Source organism: Myxine glutinosa, chromosome 1 (genome assembly GCF_964187855.1).
Source record: "Myxine glutinosa chromosome 1, kmMyxGlut1.1, whole genome shotgun sequence".
Taxonomy (NCBI): Eukaryota; Metazoa; Chordata; class Myxini; order Myxiniformes; family Myxinidae; genus Myxine; species Myxine glutinosa.
This window is the reverse complement of record NC_136261.1, coordinates 193,405,583-193,430,023: the sequence shown is the minus strand read 5'-3', so window position 1 is coordinate 193,430,023 and position 24,441 is coordinate 193,405,583. Positions and strand designations below refer to the sequence as shown.

The window sequence follows — 24,441 nt, the reverse complement described above, 5'->3', positions numbered from 1 at the left end:
TAAATCCTTACTGATATCCTGCGCAAAATCTATCCTTAGCTTTTTACCCTTAATGTTTATCCAGCGCAAATATTGTAACGTTACTCTTACTATCCTTACTTGTTTATCCTGGCTTTAACAAAGCTACGCCATTCTGAGGCCTAAATGAGCCTCTACTTACAATTTCTGTTCGAGTGCAGACAGCGGGGAAGACAAGGAGACTGAACCCGCTCGAAGGAGGAAGGTACGAATTTGGAATAATAGCCCTCTGATATCAACGTGCCGGCGCCGGCCTCAGGTCAGCCTTCCTCCTGTCCATCGGGCTCCGTTTCCCGTCCTCCGCGTCTGTTGACACCCCACTCCTGGTACCATCTGTGAAGAATCAGCTCTTCGTTTGCAAAAGAAGTCCACAATAGCCTGGAATGGCGCAGTTTTTTATTAAAGCCAACTTATACGGATCCGGAGGAGACCGACGTCTACAGCAATCTACAGCAATCTCATGCCAAGTCAAGCCTTCCTGAAAACACATTGATTCCCAGTCCATTTATATAGGGACACGTTTATCAGGAAATCTCCGAGGGAACAAACAACACTGGGAGAGGTTCCTCCCACCGTTATCATTCGGGGGAGTCAGCCTTTCCTTTATCATTTGGACCAATTGTTTTTCTGGGCTCCGAGAAAACAGAACTGTAACTCACAAAGAGAAGAGTGTATGCTTAGCCAAACAAACCCATATATTTTATGGGTTTGTGTACATGAGTAATCCAAAGCATGTATACAGAGTCATGCGTTGCTGAGATTAAAACAAAATATATATAGTTAACGATAGGTTCATGTCATTCTACTTGCATTACGCTAAAACAAGCGCATGTGGGCGTGGTTTTATGACCAGCCTCGAAAAAAGCACACGTATACCATTGTCCGGCATGACCTCATTTTAAATGAAAGCGAAGCAAAAACCTCATTGTAACTCAGGCGTCACTGTCATTAAACAAAACAGTTAATGTTTTTGGCAATTTATCAAAGGATTTATGTCTACGATTCAAGCAGCCTACCTAAGGTTCGAATACATTTTATTAACTCATGAAATAACATTATAGAACAGCATTTTATAACATAGCTTACGTGGTAATACGTCAGTCAACCGGCATTTATAATTGAGCATTAAGCAGTAACAAATCTGAGACCTGACAACCGAATCCCAAACCAGCACCCTAACCGTTAAGCCAACACCAGGATTAATATATATATATATATATATATATATATATATATATATATATATATATATATATATATATATATATATATATATATATATATCAAAACATATAAAACACAGTTTATGTGTGTGTGTGTGTGTGTGTGTGTGTGTGTGTGTGTGTGCGTGTGTGCGTGTGTGTGTGTGTGTGTGTGTAATGTTACCGATAGACTCCGAAACGGAGAGGCTCACGTGCTTGATATTTGGCATAGACATGGCCATTGAGCCTGGGAAGAACATGGTCGAGACAATATTTGACGAGATCCATATTTTTTATTCATATTTACCTCAGCGCATTTCAGCGAAGTACCCGCTAATCTCAGCCAGTGCGAGCAGCTCGCTGATTCGCTCAGAGCGATCACGTGATGTTCCATCCCGTCACACGTCACACGTTTGCACGTAATTCAGGGCGAAAAGCCATTGCGTTTTTTCACCTTTATGCGATCGTGTTTTGTGTCGATTTTCTGCGGTATGAATTAAATTTTAATTCATATTTCGTGTTTACGAATTCGAATACGAAGGATTTCCCCTTTCGATTTCGAATACGAATCGAATACGAGCTTGAGTCGAGAGGGCGAATGTACGGGTTGGGAATGTGCGGGTCTCCCTTCCCCCACCCGGCAACGCCGGTACTGGAGGGGCGTGGGTCACAGGATCGGTGAGTCTCCAAAATCCGCTTCGTGCTCTTTCGAAGATGCAGGACGATGTCGCGATTGTTGTGCTGCTCTCCGACCATGAGAACTGCAACGTCATTGTTGACTGGCCCTCCCCCTCCCCCTCCCCCTTCCCCCTCCCCCTCCCCCTTCCCCCTCCCTTTCCCTTTCCCTTTCCCTTTCCCCTCCCCCTCCTTCCCCCTCCCTCCCCCTCCACCCTACCCCTTCTCCCCTCCCCCTCCCTTTTCCCCTATCCCCTTTCCCCTTCTCCCCTCCCCTCCCTTTTCCCCTATCCCCTTTCCCCTTTCCCCCTCCCCCCTCCCCCTCCCCCCTCCCCCTCCCCTCGCCTCCTCGCCCCTCCCCTCCCTTCCTCCTCCCCCTGCCTCCTCCCTTCCCTCCTCCCCCCTCCCTTCCCTCCCCCTCCCTCCTCCCCCCTGCCCCTCCTCCTCCCCCCCTCCCTCCTCCCCCTCCCCCCTCCCTCCTCCCCCCTGCCCCCTCCCCCTCCCCTCCCCCATCCCATCCCATCCCTCACCCTCCCCCATCCCATCCCTCACCCTCCCCCCTCCCATTCCTCACCCTCCCCCTCCCATCCCTCACCCTCCCCCTCCCATCCCTCACCCTCCCCCCTCCCATCCCTCACCCTCCCCCCCTCCCATCCCTCACCCTCCCCCCTCCCCCCTCACCAATCCCCCTTCCCTCCCACCTCCCCTCCCCCTCCCATCCCTCATCCTCCCCCTCCCCCTCCCATCCCTCACCCTCCCCCTCCCCCTCCCATCCCTCACCCTCCCCCTCCCATCCCTCACCCTCCCCCTCCCATCCCTCACCCTCCCCCTCCCATCCCTCACCCTCCCCCTCCATCCCTCACCCTCCATCCCTCACCCTCCCATCCCTCACCCCTCCCCATCCCCCTCTTCTCCCCTCTCCCCCTCCCCCTCTTCTCCCCTCTCCCCCTCCCCCTCTTCTCCCCTCTCCCCCTCCCCCTCTTCTCCCCTCTCCCCCTCTTCTCCCCCTCTCCCCCTCCCCCTCCCCCTCCCCCTCTTCTCCCCTCTCCCCCTCTTCTCCCCTCTCCCCCTCCCCCTCCCCCTCTTCTCCACCTCTCCCCCTCCCCCTCTTCTCCCCTCCCCCCCCTCTTCACCCCTCCTCTCCCCTCCCCCCTCCCCCCTCCCCTCCCCTCCCCTCCCCGCCCGGCAATGTCGGGTACTTCTGCTAGTATATATATATCGTTTGGGGAGATTGGATAGTGCAAGTGTTTTAATTACTGATCCAATCTGGGGAAACGGATAATAGACCACAGGATTTCCTCCTCATCTCAACTGTCTGTCATGTTGGAAGACAAATTAAGCAGATGTTGATTGATGCTGTATGTTACTAAATGATTTCGTGAAACCTTTTTTCTCCATTGTGCTGTGACCATATTCGAAAAGATCTGTAGTTGTAGTTATTGTTATAGTCATCGTTCGAATCTAGTGCGGCTTCAAGGAATCTGCAGGTGAACTCTTCCTGCATACTTGTGGCATGGTATTTCTGCATGCTTCCAACTCGAGTTCCATGTGTGAAAGTGGCATTTGGCGCAGGTGAACACCTGTTTTGACGGTGGAACATTGCAACAGAAAAAGTGCCTTTAAAACGGCCTCTTTTGAGATGCTTTCTTTGCCAAATAAATCTCTGAACAGCTGTTTGTTAAAAAGGATGTGCATCTTATCTAAAGTGTTGGTACATATGGCCTGGAGTCCTGAAATCAAAAACTGACATTTCAATCGATATTGAACGAAACCTCTCGAATCACGACATGAATCAAAGACACAGAAACAAAGATCCATTGCTCATCCCTCGTAGTTAGAAAGAACGATCAGTGATGTCCCGTCACAATAAAAAGCTATTGCTGTTCCTTGTATTCTCTGGAATCGAGAGTTTTGTCTTCAAAGGCAATCTAAGCATCATTCTTGGGCTAAAGTATTCGTCTTCATTCACAATTACCTTTGAAGGTGATCATATCCTGTATTATTATTTTATTTTTTGATGCCGATATTCCTTTTCACAGTAACTTCATTCCAAGGACTGTTTTTTTCATGTCACCACCAACACTTTGCGTGTTTTAGGTCCACTAGTGGACCCGGATTGGTTGCTGTCATTCTGATCTTGCTGGATCTCTTCGTATAATGACTGACATTTACCTTGCTTAATGAACATCTTTCGTCTCATAATACGAAAAATCAGATTGAAATTAATTAGTCATCGGGCCTTTGATGCGACACATGACCCACATAACTTTGGAACTCATGATCTTTTACCTCCATGTTTAGAGGAGCCTGATCCATAACATCCTGAAAAGATACCCCTCCCCACAAAACGCCCCACCCCCGTCAGAACACAATGAGACTTGTGCTAAAAACACTCTTTGGTGGTTTCACTTTTCTTTTCTTAAAATGAAGGAAACCATGAAATTAGCTTGCCATATGCACCACAACTACTACTATTACTACTACTACTACTACTACAAACGGAACCCGTTAATATGCGATTTCGGATAGCACACGGTCGACCCTTGGTAGCTACCCAAAAATGTTGATAAATTAGTGTTTTTTGTATATTGTTTTGTATAACAAAAATTGTATACGTATTATTACATATGTGTTGTTTTATTACGAAAAAGTATCTTTTAAAAATTGATCTTGTTCCACCTCGTCGTCACCCGACACAATCCAAGATGGCGGCCACCACGCTCGCGCTGGAAGAAAGGTAATACACGGTCTCACTCAGCACACGGTCGATTTTCCTGGCTCCCATGGATCGCATATTAACGGGTTCCGAGTGTATTACCCCATTACTACTACTACTACCACCACGACTATGACAACTACCGACTACCACCATGACTACTAATACCACTACAACCCACTACCACCATGACTACTACTGCCCACTACCACCATGATTACTAGTACTACTACTACCCGCTACCATCATGACTACTACTACCCGCTACCACCATGACTACTACTGCCCACTACCACCAGGACTACTACTACCCACTACCACCATGACTACTACTACCCACTACCACCATGACTATTACTATCCACTACCATCAGGACTACTACTACCCACTACCACCATGACTACTACTACCCACTACCACCATGACTACTACTGCCCACTACCACCATGACTACTACTACCCACTACCACCATGATTACTAGTACTACTACTACCCGCTACCACCATGACTACTACTACCCACTACCACCATGACTACTACTGCCCACTACCACCATGACTACTACTACCCGCTACCACCATGACTACTACTACCCACTACCACCAGGACTACTACTACCCACTACCACCATGACTACTACTACCCACTACCACCATGACTACTACTACCCACTACCACCATGACTACTACTGCCCACTACCACCATGACTACTACTACCCACTACCACCATGATTACTAGTACTACTACTACTACCCGCTACCACCATGACTACTACTACCCACTACCACCAGGACTACTACTACCCACTACCACCATGACTACTACTGCCCACTACCACCATGATTACTAGTACTACTACTACCCGCTACCACCATGACTACTACTACCCACTACCACCAGGACTACTACTACCCACTACCACCATGACTACTACTACCCACTACCACCATGACTACTACTGCCCACTACCACCATGACTACTACTACCCACTACCACCATGATTACTAGTACTACTACTACTACCCGCTACCACCATGACTACTACTACCCGCTACCACCATGACTACTACTACCCACTACCACCAGGACTACTACTACCCACTACCACCATGACTACTACTACCCACTACCACCATGACTACTACTGCCCACTACCACCATGACTACTACTACCCACTACCACCATGATTACTAGTACTACTACTACTACCCACTACCACCAGGACTACTACTACCCACTACCACCATGACTACTACTACCCACTACCACCATGACTACTACTGCCCACTACCACCATGACTACTACTACCCACTACCACTATGATTACTAGTACTACTACTACTACCCGCTACCACCATGACTACTACTACCCGCTACCACCATGACTACTACTACCCACTACCACCAGGACTACTACTACCCACTACCACCATGACTACTACTACCCACTACCACCATGACTATTACTACCCACTACCACCAGGACTACTACTACCCACTACCACCATGACTACTACTACCCACTACCACCATGACTACTACTGCCCACTACCACCATGACTACTACTACCCACTACCACCAGGACTACTACTACCCACTACCACCATGACTACTACTGCCACTACCACCATGATTACTAGTACTACTACTACCGCTACCACCATGACTACTACTACCCACTACCACCAGGACTACTACTACCCACTACCACCATGACTACTACTACCCACTACCACCATGACTATTACTACCCACTACCACCAGGACTACTACTACCCACTACCACCATGACTACTACTGCCCACTACCACCATGACTACTACTACCCACTACCACCATGACTACTACTACCCACTACCACCATGACTACTACTGCCCACTACCACCATGATTACTAGTACTACTACTACCCGCTACCACCATGACTACTACTACCCACTACCACCATGACTATTACTACTACTAATACTACTACCCACCACCACCATGATTACTACTACGAATACTACTACCCACCACCACCATGATTACTACTACTAATACTACTACCCACTACCAACATGATTACTACTACGAATACTACTACCCACTACCACCATGATTACTACTACTAATACTACTACCCACTGCCACCATAACTACTTGTGATGTTTATTGCTCATTTCAGAGTAATGGAGAGTAATTTCGCAATCCTCACTGAACATTCATTCACATCAGGTCACGTGTTATCTCCATCGAGGAGTTTGGCTGCGATTAATCTCTCCGAGTCGTTCGTCTCACCACTTGCCTCGATCATTCGGCACAGCTCGGTCCAGGTGCACTGTTTTCTATTGACCAAGTGATGATTCGTTATCTACCTTTACCTCTCCTGCCTTCAGCCTCGTCTTCCAGCAGTCTTTCTGCAAACAGTCATGACCAAGAGAATCCACCTTACCTTTATTAATGGCACCTGACAACGCTCTCCACGTGTCCTTATTCATGATTGCCTGGAATTCATTAACTGTCAGATGAATATTCCTAATTTACAACAACAACTGTCCACATCTTTTACAATTCTAAATAATATCGACTCCGTACAAGACAATCAAATAATGGAAACTTTTCACAGTTTTTGTGTTTTTGCTGTAACAGAGGCTGCATTGTTCGGCCACATTTAAAATACTTTACAGTGTTTCAAGTGTAGTAATGTTTTTACCATATGTCAGCACTCGCAGGGGATGTTATTGGTGAAAGGTGATTGAGTGAATGGTGGAAAGCCGAATGGTGATTGGACGGTCCTGAGAAGGAGGTGCAACACCTTGAATGGACGGTTGTTAACAGGGCTCAGGTAAAGGTAACAGGTTTTTCTGAAAGATGATTTAAAATCCATTCGTAAATATGATTCCTGTTATATTAATAAATAAATACCGAAAAAGTGAAAAGGTCTTTGAGAACCTTCTGTTGTTTCTCTCCGGATGCACGTCAGCTGTGGTGACGTCACTGGTGCTTAAATATTTCGTTCTGGGTTCAAGGAAGAATAGAACACAACACATAGTCGGCTTTTCGACCATGGTGACAGCGGCTCCATTCCCACCGGGTACAGTGGACCCATGCCACGTGGTGATGTGACGACACATGCACTATGAATTTTGGGTTACCTGTAATGCATTTAGCACGAAGTGAGTGGCTTTGGAAAATACTTTACATTAAAAAAACTGCAGCATTTTGCTTAGAGTAGTGTGTTCAATCATAGAATAACCGAGGCTGAGTAGGTGATACAGGTGAGGGGTCTCATCTTCAATTCAACCTGGTATAAGTGCACTGAATGTACAATATTTATTATATTTTCCACCATGTATTACAATATTTATACAATATCTCCATGCTATAATATATAAAATAATATTATATATATATATATATATATATATATATATATATAAATAAACTGAACATCAAAAGAAACTTATCACTTTCATTTTTTGAAATGTGGACCTTCACAAGCACGTTTCTTCTATTGTAATGGCTGATTATGTAACGGGAACTTCACTTCAATCACCTGGTTGATCAACAATGGCATGTTTGAGTGGTTCTGTGCCAGGATCTTTCCCTTCAAATAATGACCCTCATAATGAAATCCTTCAGTTCTAGTGGTTAGACATCCATTCAATGCTGTCTATAGTCACTCTGGGAGCTTCTCACAGGGAAAACAACAAGAAAATTCAGATGCCACACCTGGCATCTGAACAACGTTTAAGGGCAATTGGGATGCTTGAGGCTGGTGTAAGCCAGCGCACAATTGCCCAACGTCTTGGTTGCTCACAGCCTGCAATTTCCAACCTGGCCAGGCGTTATGGTGAAACTGGAACTGTGAATGATGGTCCACGAAGAGGAAGACCACAGGTAACCACCCCAAATCAAAACCGCTGGAATGTGCTGCAGCATCTTCGTGATCGTTTCCGCCCTGCAACACAAACTGCTGCAGTGACCAAAGGTCGCCACATCAACAGCATCAGTGTCTCTACTGTGCGGAAGCGCTTGAGAAGTCGGGGCCTGGTGGCAAGACGTCCTTGCAGAGGTCCAGTGTTGAACGCAGTGCATCGGCGGAACAGACTAAGATGGTGTCTGCAGCATCGCCGCTGGACACAGCAACAGCGGAGTGCAGTCTTGTTCAGCGATGAGTCTAGATTTTGCCTCCATGCTGCTGATGGGCGTCAACGGGTATGGCGCAGAGGTGGGGAAAGGTATGCATAATGCTGTATTCGCCGGATCAATCGTTGGGGAGGACCCAGTGTGATGGTATGGGCCGGCATTTCCACCTGTTTCAGGACACCTCTGGTCGTCATCGAAGGCAATCTCTCTAGTCAGCGTTATGTCAATGAAGTTTTGAGACCTCATCTGCGGACATTTCTCCAGGCTCATCCTGACATCGCAGTTTTCCAGCAGGACAATGCTCGACCACGCTGCTCGCCTGGCCACCAACTTTCTCCAGGAACAGGGTGTTGAAGTGATGCCTTGGATGCCTTATTCCCCTGACCTCAATCCCATTGAGCATTTATGGGATGAGCTTGGTCGACGTCTTGCATCGAGGAGATAAACGGCTGTCAATCGGCAAATGCTCATTCAAAGCTTGCAGGAGGAGTGGGACAGACTTCCCCAGGACCGCATCAGACGCCTGGTACAGAGCAGGCGTCGGAGGTGTACAGCCTGCATCACAGCTCAGGGAGGACACACACGATATTGAGGACTGCTGTCATTCTGTCCTTGACTTTTAGGAGTGTTGTGTCTATTCCTGTGTCATTTTGTTTTGACTGTATTCAGGTGCGTGCCTTTGTGTTGCAGTGCTGTGACTTTTGTTGCACCACCCCTTGTGATGTTTATGCTTTTTGTTTTTTGTGATTGAGGCAACCTCTTGTTTATTGACATGTGTTTAGTAAAGATAGCTGAACTTTACCTGTGTTCAAATATATTTCATTTTTGCGTGGAGGATTTCAATGAGTGTCCTTCTAAAGATTTGATAAGTTTCTATTGATGTGGAGTATATATATATATATATATATATATATATATATATATATATATATATATATGTATATACAGTATATATATATGTATATATATGTATATATATTTATATATGTAATTATATATACTAGGGCATTGCCCGTACTATATCTATATCTAAAATTATATCCCCCCCCTCTATTTACATGAAATGGTTTGGTCCAAAGCGAACGGCTTGCGAGTACGGTGACAATCCCCCCCCTCTATTTACATGCAATGGTTTGGTCCAAAGCGAACGGCTTCCGGAGTTTGGTAAAGAAATCGCCATCGCGTGCACAAACGCGCAGGAAAGCGAATGAATCGCAAATTCGGTTTTATTAGTTTTAAAACATAGTTTAACGCCAACATAGTTTGCAAACGTGAAATAAATGAATACGCTCTCAAATGTGCCATCCGAGGCAGAGTGTGTCCTCCACGTTCGGCACACGCGATCGTTCGCTGCTCTCTGATTGGTTGAATCGTTTTTTGGACATAGCTCGGTAAGTAATTGTCCGATTAATATGAAACCTTGAAAAGGCACATCCTCGGGTCCCCAGCAATATACCTGGCAAGTTAAAAGTATATCGGACCGGTAGTTGTCGAGAAACAGCGGTCACAGACAAACAAACAAACGTACAGACGTACAGAGATTACTGGAATTATAGATAGACTAGGGCATTGCCCGTACTATATCTATATCTAAAATTATATCCCCCCCCCCCTCTATTTACATGAAATGGTTTGGTCCAAAGCGAACGGCTTCCGGAGTTTGGTAAAGAAATCGCCATCGCGTGCACAAACGCGCAGGAAAGCGAATGAATCGCAAATTCGTTTTTATTAGTTTTAAAACATAGTTTAACGCCAACATAGTTTGCAAACGTGAAATAAATGAATACGCTCTCAAATGTGCCATCCGAGGCAGAGTGTGTCCGCCACGTTCGGCACACGCGATAGTTCGCTGCTCTCTGATTGGTTGAATCGTTTTTTGGACATAGCTCGGTAAGTAATTGTCCGATTAATATGAAACCTTGAAAAGGCACATCCTCGGGTCCCCAGCAATATAAATGGCAAGTTAAAAGTATATCGGACCCGTGGTTGTCGAGAAACAGCGGTCACAGACAAACGTACAAACGTACAGAGATTACTGGAATTATAGATATATATATATATATATATATATATATATATATATATATATATATATGTATATATATGTATATATATTTTTATATATATATATATATATATATATATATATATATACAGTATATATATATATATATATATATATATGTATATATATATATATATATATATGTATATATATATATATATATATATGTATATATATATATATATATATATATATATATATATATGTATATATATATATATATATATGTATATATATATATATATATATATATATATATGTATGTATATATATATATATATATATATATATATATATATATGTATATATATATATATGTATGTATATATATATATATATATATATATATATATATATATATATATATACATATATGTATATATATATATATGTATATGTATATATATATATATATATATATATGTATATATATATATATGTATATATATATATATATATATATATGTATATATATATATATGTATATGTATATATATATATATGTATATATATGTATATGTATATATATGTATATGTATATATATATATATATGTATATGTATATATATATATGTATATGTATATATATATATATATATATATATATATATATATATATATATATATATATATATATATATATATATATATATATATATATATATATACAGTCACATGAAAAAGTAAGTACACCCCATGTAAAGTTTTGACTTTTCAACATATTTCAACATACAGCTATTTGATCTTAATTTCAACAATATTGATAGATAAAGGTGATATAATATAACAAATATCATGAAACTTTTACATTTTGTAGTCCATTGTATAATTTAAATAAACATAAATGCAAATTTCGCATGTGGAAAAACTAAGTACACCCTTGGCTATTATAGGTGGTATTGCCCCCTTTGGCAGAAACAACCTCCAGTAGACGTTTCTTATAACTGTCTACCAGGCTCTGACATCGACAGGGAGAAATTTTTGCCCACTTGTCCATGCAGAATTCTTTCAGCTGTGCGATGTTTGAGGGTTTTCTTGCATGCACAGCTCGTTTCAAATCCCCCCACAACATCTCGATGGGATTTAGATCCGGGCTTTGACTTGGCCATTTCAGAACCCTCCATTTCTTTCTTTTCAGCCATTCCTTGGTGGATTTACTGGTATGTTTCGGGTCATTGTCATGTTGCAAGGTCCACCTTCGGTTGAGCTTCAACTTTCTGACAGATGGCCTCACATTATCCTCAAGCACTCTCTGGTACAATGAAGAATTCATAGTGGATTCTATGATGGTGAGCTCCCCAGGCCCTGATGCAGCAAAGCTGCCCCAAACCATAATATTTCCACCACCATGCTTTACAGTTGGTATCAGGTTCTTGTGGTTAAATGCCGTCTTTGGTTTTCGCCAAACATGTCTTCTTGTACTGTGGCCAAATAGCTCTACATTTGACTCATCTGCTCAGAGCACATTGTTCCAGAAGTGCTGGTCTTTGCCTAGGGGTTCATTGGCAAACTTTAGCCTGGCCTTGATGTTCTTTCTGGACAGCAAAGGTTTCCTCCTGGCACACCTCCCATGTAGATCAAATTTGTGCAGCCTCTTTCTAATGGTAGACTCGTGCATTTTGACATCAACAGTGGCAAGAGTTACCTGTAGGTCCCATGATGACATTCTGGGGTTCTTAGAGACTTCTTTCAGCATCTTGTGGTCTGCTCTCGGGCTGAACTTGCTGGGGCGGCCTGGCCTGAACAAGTTGGCAGTTGTTTGGAATCTTCTCCACTTGTAGATGATGTTCCGGACAGTCGAATGATTGATATCAAATTGTTTGGAGATCTTTTTAAATCCCTTCCCAGACTCGTAGGCATCTATAACCTTCTTTCTGAAGGCCTCAGAGAGCTCTTTTGATCTAGGCATGGTGACACCGCACACTTCAACAACAAAGAGCAACCCAAACTAAATGTCTGAGGTTTAAATAAGACAGGTTCCTTCAAGATCCTCTCTAACGATGTTCTAATCATTTGCACCTGAGCTGGTGCACCTGATTCTAATTTTAGGTATTTGAAGCAGTGATAAATGTAGGGGTGTACTTACTTTTTCCACATGCGAAATTTGCATTTATGTTTATTTAAATTATACAGTGGACTACAAAATGTAAATGTTTCATGATATTTGTTATATTATATCACCTTTATCTATCAATATTGTTGAAATGAAGATCAAATAGCTGTATGTTGAAATCTGTTGAAAAAGTCAAAACTTGACATGGGGTGTACTTACTTTTTCATGTGACTGTGTATATATATATATATATATATACATATATATTATTGTTGTTGATGTTGAGTACAACACCATTGCTGCATCTAATTTGAAAATGATGATGTCGTAGGTCATGTGGTTTGGCAGCCATCTTGGATAGAAAAACGAACCCTGTCCGATCACCACGACACTTCACAAACATGATCCCTTACCCATACATATGCAGTGTAAATTTATGTCTTATGTCACGAGGTTTGGCAGCCATATTAGCTTGAAAGCCGATATTAAAAAGAAAAAACCTTCTCTGAAACTGCTTCGTCGATCAATGTGAAACCTGTCCTGTGGTAAAAATGTGATACTTCAAAACAGCTGAAGGGATTTATATCAAACTTGTTTATTTTTAGGACAGCAGGAACTACGTGGAAGCATATTGTCGACGCAGTCACATTGCTCCAGTTACTTTTGATTCTTCTGCAGTTTGAAAAGTATTAGAGCGAATTGTTTATAGATCTGTACACAGTAATGCAGTTCAGCTCTTTTTTTTCTTCCCTTAACATTTCAAGATTGGTGGGGAAGTTTGAGGAGGGATTGGGGGGGGGGGGGGGGAGTATTGAGGGCTTGACTACCCTAATGTCCTGGGAGCTGTTAAGCTTAAATCCAGCTCTGCCCACATATTTATGGCATCTTTTATACGACATAAATAATCCCCCTATTCCAAACTTGCCGAGGTGGTGTTTTCAATTCTCGATCAAGTGTAGGTGTTTGATTTCACTCCTGGCTATTTGTGAAGGTTTGCATTTGGCTTGGGATGTCTACAACAGAATTGTGCAGAGGTAGTGCCTTTGACCTTTCTACTCTAGATTTGATTGTCAGGATAACTATAAATTGCCCATTTAGTGCTTCCCAGGTAGGGTGTTGCATCACAAAGTTCACCGTCACTTGGATGGATGTTAAAGCTGGGCATCCCTTCGGCTGGCATTATGTATAAGATCCTACGGTGTCTCGTAGGCAAGTTACCGCCACCACCCTAAACATATCCCAAACTCTGACCCTAATCAGCTACTGGCTGGCCGGTGGAGAGACCTGACGTTGTACAGGCCTAAACTCCCTCCTGTCGATCCCATAAAAAGGTGGGTATGATTGTGGCTGTTAAAGAAGTAGAAGTCGGAGTAGTTGGGATGACAACATTGTTGGGTTTTTGGTTTTGCAATTGTGGTTATTTAAAGATCTTAAATGGTCTTTGCTGAAAGTAAACAAAAAAAAAATCTTTGCTTCTGCAATGGCCATTTTGACTTTGCAAAAGGAAATGCATTTCAACTATTCGATATGGTGAACTATTCGATATGGCGAACTATTCGATATGGTGAACTATTCGATATGGCGAACTATTCGATATGGATAACTATTCAATAAGGTGAACTATTCGATATGGTGAACTATTTGATATGGTGAACTATTCGATACGGATAACTATTCAATACGGTGAACTATTCGATATGGTGAACTATTCGATATGGCGAACTATTCGATACGGATAACTATTAGATAAGGTGAACTATTCAATACGGTGAACTATTCGATATGGTGAACTATTTGATATGGTGAACTATTCGATACGGATAACTATTAGATAAGGTGAACTATTCAATACGGTGAACTATTCCATACGGTGAACTATTCCATACGGTGAACTATCCCATACGGTGAACTATTCCATACGGTGAACTATTCCATACGGTGAACTTTTCGATACGGTGAAATGTTCGATACGGGGAACTGTTCGGTGTGGTGAACTGTTTGATGTGGTTAACTGTTCGATGCGGTTAACTGTTCGATACGGTTAACTGTTCCATACGGTGAACTGTTCGATACGGTGAACTGTTCGATACGGTGAACTGTTCGATACGGTGAACTGTTAGATGTGGTGAACTGTTCGATGTGGATAACTGTTCGATGCGGTGAACTGTTCGATGTGGTTATCTGTTCGATACGGTTAACTGTTCGATACGGTGAACTGTTGGATGCGGTGAACTGTTCGATACAGTGAACTGTTCGATACGGTGAACTGTTCGATGCGGTGAACTGTTTGATGCGGTGAACTGTTCGATGCGGTGAACTGTTCGATATGGTGAACTGTTCGATGCGGTGAACTGTTCGATACGGTTAACTGTTCGATACGGTTAACTGTTCGATACGGTTAACTGTTCGATACGGTGAACTGTTCGATGCGGTGAACTGTTCGATACGGTGAACTGTTCGATACGGTGAACTGTTCGATGCGGTGAACTGTTCGATACGGTGAACTGTTCGATGTGGTGAACTGTTCGATGTGGATAACTGTTCGATGCGGTGAACTGTTCGATGTGGTTATCTGTTCGATACGGTTAACTGTTCGATACGGTGAACTGTTCGATGCGGTGAACTGTTCGATGCGGTGAACTGTTCGATACGGTGAACTGTTCGATACGGTGAACTGATCGATGCGGTGAACTGTTCGATGCGGTGAACTGTTCGATGCGGTGAACTGTTCGATACGGTGAACTGTTCGATGCGGTGAACTGTTCGATGCGGTGAACTGTTCGATATGGTGAACTGTTCGATACGGTGAACTGTTCGATACGGTTAACTGTTCGATACGGTGAACTGTTCGATGCGGTGAACTGTTCGATACGGTTAACTGTTCGATACGGTGAACTGTTCGATGCGGTGAACTGTTCGATACGGTGAACTGTTCGATACGGTGAACTGTTCGATACGGTGAACTGTTCGATGCGGTGAACTGTTCGATGCGGTGAACTGTTCGATACGGTGAACTGTTTGATACGGTGAACTGTTCGATACGGTGAACTGTTTGATACAGCGTTGTGCAATTGTGGCACAGCTTTCAGATCATCGGTACTTTGTCATATATCAATCCTTTTGTTCATTGTGCATGCACGGAAACATTTAGCAACCTGTTATATATGCATTCCGCAAGTTAGTCATCGTGATTTGATAAATAAGCCACAAATATTAAACGGCTCGATATATCCAGTTCGTTGTTTATGTTTGCGGCACTTAGTACAGATACTGAGAAGGTGTTTCTGTGGCTCTATTTAAAAAGATGTATCCGAAAAATCTCAATGCAGTTTTCTGAGTTAATTGTGTTGCTGAACTTTGGAGTTTTGCGTTGATTTGCTGCAAAGGGTGTGTGTTTTTAACGAACCTCAGGCTGGCCTGTCACATTATAGAAAGGGCCAAGTTTGCAAGGCACGAGCACTGTCAGGAAATATCCCTGCCCACTCTCACCTCCCCCATTTCCCAGTTCCCTCGAACCCCATCTGGTAACCATTACAGTGATGTTGGTAAAACGTTTGGAGAGAGAAGAAAAAAAGTCCCATTTCTGAGATGGGCCGAAAAACACCTCCCTCTTTGCCCCATTTCCTCCTTGTGATCCCCTCCTCTTCCCCCTCCCTTCACCTGCAAAAGGAAAAAGGAAACATCTGAATACACAGTGTTGTCTCAGACCATTGATGGGACTAAAAACATAAAGTGAAGCAATAGCATTCCTCAAAGCAAATAGAATCCTTCACAAAACGTTTTTAATCAAGTCAAACTGAGTCTAATCGATTTTCCTTTGCGTATACAGTAAGAGCCTTCTATGGAGTCACTTTGCTGAACTTCTCCAAACAGCACATGATCATCTGGATGAAGTATTCTGTTTTGCTCTAAATTTAATTTCTGCCAATGGCATGCGACTGGACCAGCTGATATCCACAACAGCACGATCTTCAATCTTGCTGAAACAAAGATCCCCTGTGCACATGGTGTGTGTGTGCTGTGTTTATCCAGGAAGACAGAATGGCTGCTCAAATTTGCTGGGAGTACAGAATGGGATGTTTTCATTGATTATTTCCAATTAGGAGGTTTGCTGTATGAAACCCTCAAGAAGAGGTGGTAAAAAGTGTCGTCATTGATGTATACAGTGCATTCGGAAAGTATTCAGACCCCTTCACTTTTTTCACATTTTGTTATGTTGCAGCCTCATGCTGAAATCGTTTAAATTCATTTTTTCCCTCACCAATCCACACTCAATACCCCATAATGACAAAGAGAAAACAGGATTTTAAAAAGTTTTGCAAATTTATTAAAAAGAAAAAACTGAAATATCACATTTACATAAGTATTCAGACCCTTTGCTATGACACTTGAAATTTAGCTCAGGTGCCTCCCATTTCTCTTGATCATCTTTGAGATGTTTCTACACCTTGATTGGAGTCCACCTGTGGTAAATTCAAATGATTGGACATGATTTGGAAAGGCACACACCTGTCTATAGAAGGTCTCACAGCTGACAATGCATATCAGAGCAAAAACCAAGCCATGAGGTTGAAGGAACTGCCTGCAGAGCTCAGAGACAGGATTGTGTCGAGGCACAGATCTGGGGAAGCCGACAAAAAAAATTCTGTTGCATTGAAGGTTCCCAAGAGCACAGTGACCTCCATAATTCTTAAATGGAAGAAGTTTGGAACAACCAGTACTCTTCCTAGAGCTGGCCACCCGGCCAAACTGAGCAATCGGGGGAGAAGGGCCTTGGTAAGAGAGGTGACCAAGAACTCGATGGTCACTCTGGCTGAGCTCCAGAGATCCTGTGTGGAGATGGGAGAAACTTCCAGAAGGACAACCATCACTGCAACACTCCACCGATCTGGGCTTTATGGCAGAGTGGCCACACGGAAACCAAACAGTTCAATCTTGGTTTCATCAGACCACAGAATCTTGTTTCTCACAGTCTGAGAGTCCTTTAGGTGCTTTTTATCTCTTTAAAAAACACCTGAAGAACTCTCAGACTGTGAGAAACAAGATTCTGTGGTCTGATGAAACCAAGATTGAACTGTTTGGTTTCCGTGTGGCCACTCTGCCATAAAGCCCAGATCGGTGGAGTGTTGCAGTGATGGTTGTCCTTCTGGAAGTTTCTCCCATCTCAACACAGGATCTCTGGAGCTCATCCAGAGTGACTATCGAGTTCTTGGTCACCTCTCTTACCAAGGCCCTTCTCCCCCGATTGCTCAGTTTGGCCGGGCGGCCAGCTCTAGGAAGAGTCCTGGTTGTTCCAAACTTCTTCCATTTAAGAATTATGAAGGCCACTGTGCTCTTGGGAACCTTCAATGCAACAGAATTTTTTTTGTCGGCTTCCCCAGATCTGTGCCTCGACACAATCCTGTCTCTGAGCTCTGCAGGCAGTTCCTTCGACCTCATGGCTTGGTTTTTACTCTGATATGCATTGTCAGCTGTGAGACCTTATATAGACAGGTGTGTGCCTTTCCAAGTCATGTCCAATCAATTGAATTTACCACAGGTGGACTCCAATCAAGGTGTAGAAACATCTCAAAGATGATCAAGAGAAATGGGAGGCACCTGAGCTAAATTTCAAGTGTCATAGCCAAGGGTCTGAATACTTATGTAAATGTGATATTTCAGTTTGTTTTTAAAAAAATTAATTTGCAAAGCTTTCTAAAATCCTGTTTTCTCTTTGTCATTATGGGGTATTGAGTGTAGATTGATGAGGGAAAAAATGAATTTAAACGATTTCAGCATAAGGCTGCAACATAACAAAATGTGAAAAATGTGAAGGGGTCTGAATACTTTCTGGATGCACTGTACATGAAGTGCAAACATTTTTAGGTCGTGATATCACTGATTCTGATATACGATACTCTGATACTCTGTTTCCGAAATCGTTTTTTAGCCAGGGTTCTAGTGGGAGAGACGAAAACGTGCACCGCGCTCAACACACCCATAACGGGGTATATTTATATAATTTCGTTCGAGCGACAAAACCATGGCATGCTTATATTTAAAATTGATAATTTATCAATCGTGAGGTGCCAATTATTACCCTAAACCATTGCAACACAAGTATTAACAAGAAAGAGAAATCAGAGATTTCAAACCCTCGTCAAGACGCGTTTGTGTGGTGTGTTTTGTGTGGTGTTTATTAGCTGCTCTGTGCGTGTGGTTTATTGATTATGTAGATTAATGTTCAATCCAATATCGCTTCCAAACCACGTGACTGATGACGTCATTAATTTCATTCTCCCATACAATTTTTGTGTAGATCACACTCAGGAAATTTCAAACTAATCAGATCAAGCGTTCTGATTGTCTAATTATGACGTCATAATGAAGGCAGTGATCACACCATCATGAATACATGTTGTTCCCAATAGGGAGTACTTGACAATGAGCCATGATTTAATTTTTTCCATGGACGGTTTCGAAGATATAGAGGTGCAAAGTTTTTCAGTTTTTTCCCAAGATGGCGCCCATACCACGTGACCTATGACGTCATAATTATCATTTGAAAATTATACAGGAGGATGCGCTCCTATGGTGACAATTTCGTGCCAATCAGACCAACGGTTGCAGAGAAAAGTATACTCATTCTGTGTGGACAAACAGACAGACAGACACAAATTGAGAATTTAATATAATTTCAATAAAAACTTGAAATATGTATCAATATCCTGTAAAAAATATTGTTTGATTTTGTTTCTTTGCAATAAAATTATAGGGGTTGATATTTGTGGATAGATAAAAGGGCCACCCAGTACATCTACAGTATTGTAGCTAACCGTATGTTTTTCATTAAGCTTAAAAATACTGTTTTAATGTTTAAATATTACAGTATAGTAAACCCTTAAATGTCATGGGTTTGAATGTGGTGGTTTTGACCAATCCCGGGCAACCTCTTTTTGTACCGATTTAGTTATCGGGGTTAATTTCAACTAATCGCGGTTTTTGAGCTGAGGTGTGATGGTTATCTCGCACCACTATCCTTTTGTTGTTTCTCCTGCACCGTTGATACTGGTGCTAAATCTTAAAATGTTGGATAAAAGTTTTTTTGTTTTTTTTATTAATCCTCTGGTTTACGGAGCTGCAGAGCGATTTATATAAGAAACATCTCAACAGATTAAAAGGAAAACTATTAAAAAGATTAATAGGGGAGGAATGGTGGTGGTTTTAGACACATTACAGAAGGGAGGAGCCACATTTAATCTGCTTCTCAATGATGAATCTGCTTCAACATAGCAGCAGACTTCATGTAAATCCAATTTTTATTTATTTACCTCCGTCACCAAAGGTGGTCGGTGGTTATGCTTTCATCTCTGTCTGTTTGTCTGTGAGCAGGATATTTCAAAACTTTGTAGATGGATTCGGATGAAATTGGTGGACAGGTCGGGTGTGCGACAAGGAAGAATTGATTCCATTTTGTTGAAGATCCGCATGCGTATCTGAGAATTTTAAAAGTGATTCTTCACCACAATGACAGGGCCAAAAACGATATATAACACTAGGTGAATGTGTTGGTTGGTTAGGTGACAAGAACAAGCCGATTCAATTTTGGTTCAGGTCCGGATCCAGATCCGGCCCATCAGTGCGACACAAAGCGTAAACTTTTTAGCCTGGTGGATTTATGCACTCTGCCGAGTGCCGTTCTTGTCCACATGTTTATTAGCCCGCACACTCGAAGCGAAAGGAGGGGTTAAGCAAATGGATCAATTTGTATGTAATATGTATGTCTGTCTGCCGGTCTGTCCACACATATACATAAAATATATATAACCACCTTTAGAGGCCATTTTTCCCCGCAAAGCGGGGGTTGGCCTTTTTCGGGAACCGTGGTTGTTGTTGTTTTTACTTAGTTACTTGGTTACTCAATTAGCCGACCTCGGAAGGATGACAGGCTGAGTCAACCCCCCTGGCGTTAATTCAGTGATCGACTGGGATTCGAACCCAGGATCGTTGGATCCTAAGCCGGCACCCTAGCCGCTAGCCCAACACCAGGGATATTTATTTATGCACTCTAGCCCAACACCACACATGTCAGTTTATAATCGAAGATCAGCTTAATTTAAATTGAACGTTATATTTTGAACATTAATTGGAACATGAATCTGAAATCTAACCTGTAGTTTAGTAGTACTTTGGCTCTGAATTTGTCTCGATCGCACATGCGCAGAGAAGAGCAAAATAATATTTTTAGTCAGTCTGCCTGTCTGGCAGTCAAACAAAATTGAAAATCATTCCAAACAGGAAACTTTCTGTTGTGAAGGACGTCATAAAGGACACAAACAACAGACAAAGAACTAATGTAACATGTTAAGTAAGGTGGTGTAATAGGCGCTGCATCAACGGCAGTAAACTTCTGAAAAAAAATTATACAACTTTCAAATCTTTATTTTATTTCAAATGAATTACATACTTGAACACTTTAGAATACAGATTGCCTTAATGACACTTTCAAAAAACCTTTCGCATATCATTATTTGGACAAAAGATTGTGGCATTTTACATCATCTCAACCAATCAAATTTGCGGCTCCCAGATCCCGCCCATGCCCTTTTTTTTCTCACCACACTGGGTAAGGTATTCTATGAACCCTTTAGTTATTTTTGGTACAAAAAGCCACAAGCTGTTTCCTGCATATTTTATTTGTGGTAAGTGGAAATTACTCGCACATGATAATATAATGTTGAGCAAAAATCAAACGTTTCAATTTCCTAATTTATTTTAGATACTGTACTTAAAGGTAACTGTATCTGCCTATATATGCACACTTCTAACCTCCCACAAATGTTTAATGGGGAATAGCACCACAAAAGTGAGAATAACCCAAACTTTTGCACAGTACTTTATATGTACATCAAATAGTCTTTCCTGATTTGAATGTTGTCGGTAGACCCTTGTGCCACACCAGCATTTACTGCAAGTGTTCTTACCAATAAGGGGTGTCTGCCACACATGCACCTTATTTAAGCATGTCTATTGTACAGTTTATGAGATTTTCCTTGCAGCGAGGAAATAAGATACTGTATTTCAGTAAAAATAGTTACTTCCAGATTTTAGTTGTGGGCTGTGATAGAAACAGAACTGCCCACCGCAGACAAGTAGTGTGTTAGCTGCTACACATGTACACAAAGTGTCAGTCAGCCAACCTTTTTAGCAATGCCAGCTCGCCCCTTGGGAGAGGAATCGATTCATGGGTGTGTTTCTGTTCATTGTCCTTATGAGACCACCTTTTTTTTTTTCATGAAAAGGTTTTTGAAAATCTAACCAATGGCAAAGTACACAGTCCAAAAAGCTTGTCAAAGGAATATAGGCATGCACAACGACGCAAAGGCAGGCAAAAGGGCATGGTCAAATAAACACACACCCTAGTCCACAGAGCCATGGTCCTTCAACATTGGGGACCACTGGCCATCACCATATGGAGTAGACTTCCCCCAAGAGTTGAGCTGACAAGCTTACATTGTTGTCTTAATCAGTGCCAAATAGTACCTCTTCACTGGAATGAGTTGACAAGCTTCTTTTCGCTGAAATAAGAAAAATTTCCTTGGCCACCCATGGTATATTTGTCCCACACTGGTCAAGAATGTAATAATATTGTGATAGTTCCTGGCCCCGAAGGACACCTGAACAATGGAAGTTGTCTCCGGATAACTCCATGAGGCCGACACATCTACAAAAAGAGCACGGATGCCATCCGCAACTCTCACTTCTGGCTGGATAATCGTGCCCAGTGTCGGTTTACCATACCTGTGTATTGACTGCAGCAGATGAGGAACCATGCCAACAGCTGCGCAACAAATTTAAATTGACCAAACGTAAATATGGTATGTGCAATACCCTATAGTCTAGCATATATTAATCAATTGCTTGGGCTAATTACCCTCAGGAGCGCTATATCGAAACCAAAATCTGAACAGGACAAGTCGAGACACATGGGATTAATAAAGGCAAACAAGGCAAGAAATGTCAGGAAAGCAAGAAATGACAAGGATGGCAAGAAATTATGGGAAAACAAGCAATGGCAATACAGGCAAGTATTTGCAAATATTGCAGGCACGCATACATTTCCTAAATTACCCCGAACATGGCACCGCGCCCTCAGATCTCAATCAATCACTTATCACCTGTACACTTATATGGCGCACCCAACATTCACCCAAAATAAGTGAGAGATGGGAGGCGGGCAAGAAGAATAAGTGCAGAGAAAGAAATAGAGTTGGTATTTGCGTGCCCAGTCACACCTTGCAACAAGCTAGTTGAATTGCCGCCACCTAATGATCTGGCCTGTGGGTCGTTGTATCGCTCCACATCACATTCCCTCTTGAATTCCTCCCTCCGCTCTATTTGCGCTCCTGATATCCTGGGGCACGCGATGGTGGATGGCTGTCACTTGCACATCTTTGGTGGGAAGCGGCTGGCTGTGAGGTGAGGTAAAGAGCTCCAAATTGGTTGGGTGGTGAAATGATCACCTGGGCCAATGCAAATGTGCACAGGGCTTGATGTGGAGTTGGTTTGTGTTTGTGTGTGTGTGTAAGTGGGGAAAGGCTTGAAAAGGAACGCAGAGTGTGTAAATGTAGAGCTTTGTGAAGCGAAGCGAGCGGACTGGAAAGAGAAAGGAAAGAAGAAATAGAAGGGAAGACTTAATGATGACTCAAAGGGATTCTCGGATAAATGTGCTGGTTTTGGAGAGAATGAACGAACAGCTCAAAGAGCAGAGTCAAAAGGCAAAAGGATCTGAAGGCCGAGAAGAAAGAAAGCGATTTCAGACCAAGACAAGTCCGACTCATTCCAAGACTGGAGTCCCTCGATTCCTACTCTGCGTTCCCTTTTATTCCTTCCCTCCCTCCCCCATTCCTCACAGCTCCCAGGACCCTCATTAGTGAAGAGCTCATGGGGGCGGACTGACCCACACAGTTGGCGATTGGTCGCTCCTTGCTCTTCTGCATGGCAACGGGGTTTGATTGGTGGAGAGACGTGCTGGGAAAGCGGAGGGGAGCGTTTTGTCATGCACCTGTCAGTTGGGATGATTGATGACTTCCTGTCGAGGGGAACCATGAGGAGGTTTTTGGATGCGCTTGTTGAGCTGGCCATGCCAAATGCTCCACTAAAGCGGATGAGAAAGACGTGAGGGCAGCGTGGTTTGTGTGGTGTTGTGTGTGAAATGGTTTGAGTCCAGAGTGTAGTAAGGAAATAACATGTATTAAAGCTGACTAACACTTGCAACGCATATCTCCATACATGAATGCAGTATGTACTTAAAAGCTGAAGAGAATACTAAGATATAACTAGCTTCATTCTATGTGCAGGTGCTTCTTTTTCCCCGGGGATCCACAACCGTCACAATATTTTTGTGTTTATGATGCTGCAGGATAAGCATAGGTAGATCCAGGGGGAATGCATACCCCACCTCCCCCCACATCCCCCTTTGTATTTTTTGTTGAAAAATTATATGCATTGATATTGAATGCAGTCCAGTGGCAGATACAGAGAAGTACACACCATTTAACTTTCTCTTCATGTGTGAGTCAGTTATGTGTGTG

The 24,441-nt window shown here is 42.6% G+C and overlaps 1 protein-coding gene across 2 annotated transcripts in view; it reads left to right on the top strand.

Moving 5' to 3' along the window:
* The window catches only part of LOC137416972 (tensin-3), a 154,582-nt gene that overhangs the window by 15,076 nt on the left and 115,065 nt on the right, over window positions 1-24,441 (top strand). Inside the window, exon 2 of one of the 2 annotated variants that reach the window (XM_068102677.2) lies at window positions 7,325-7,446. The exons of the other annotated variant lie outside the window; for it this stretch is intronic. The gene's annotated coding sequence lies outside the window, so the exon portion shown is untranslated. The remainder of the gene's footprint in view (window positions 1-7,324; window positions 7,447-24,441) is intronic. 2 annotated transcript variants of the gene reach the window in all.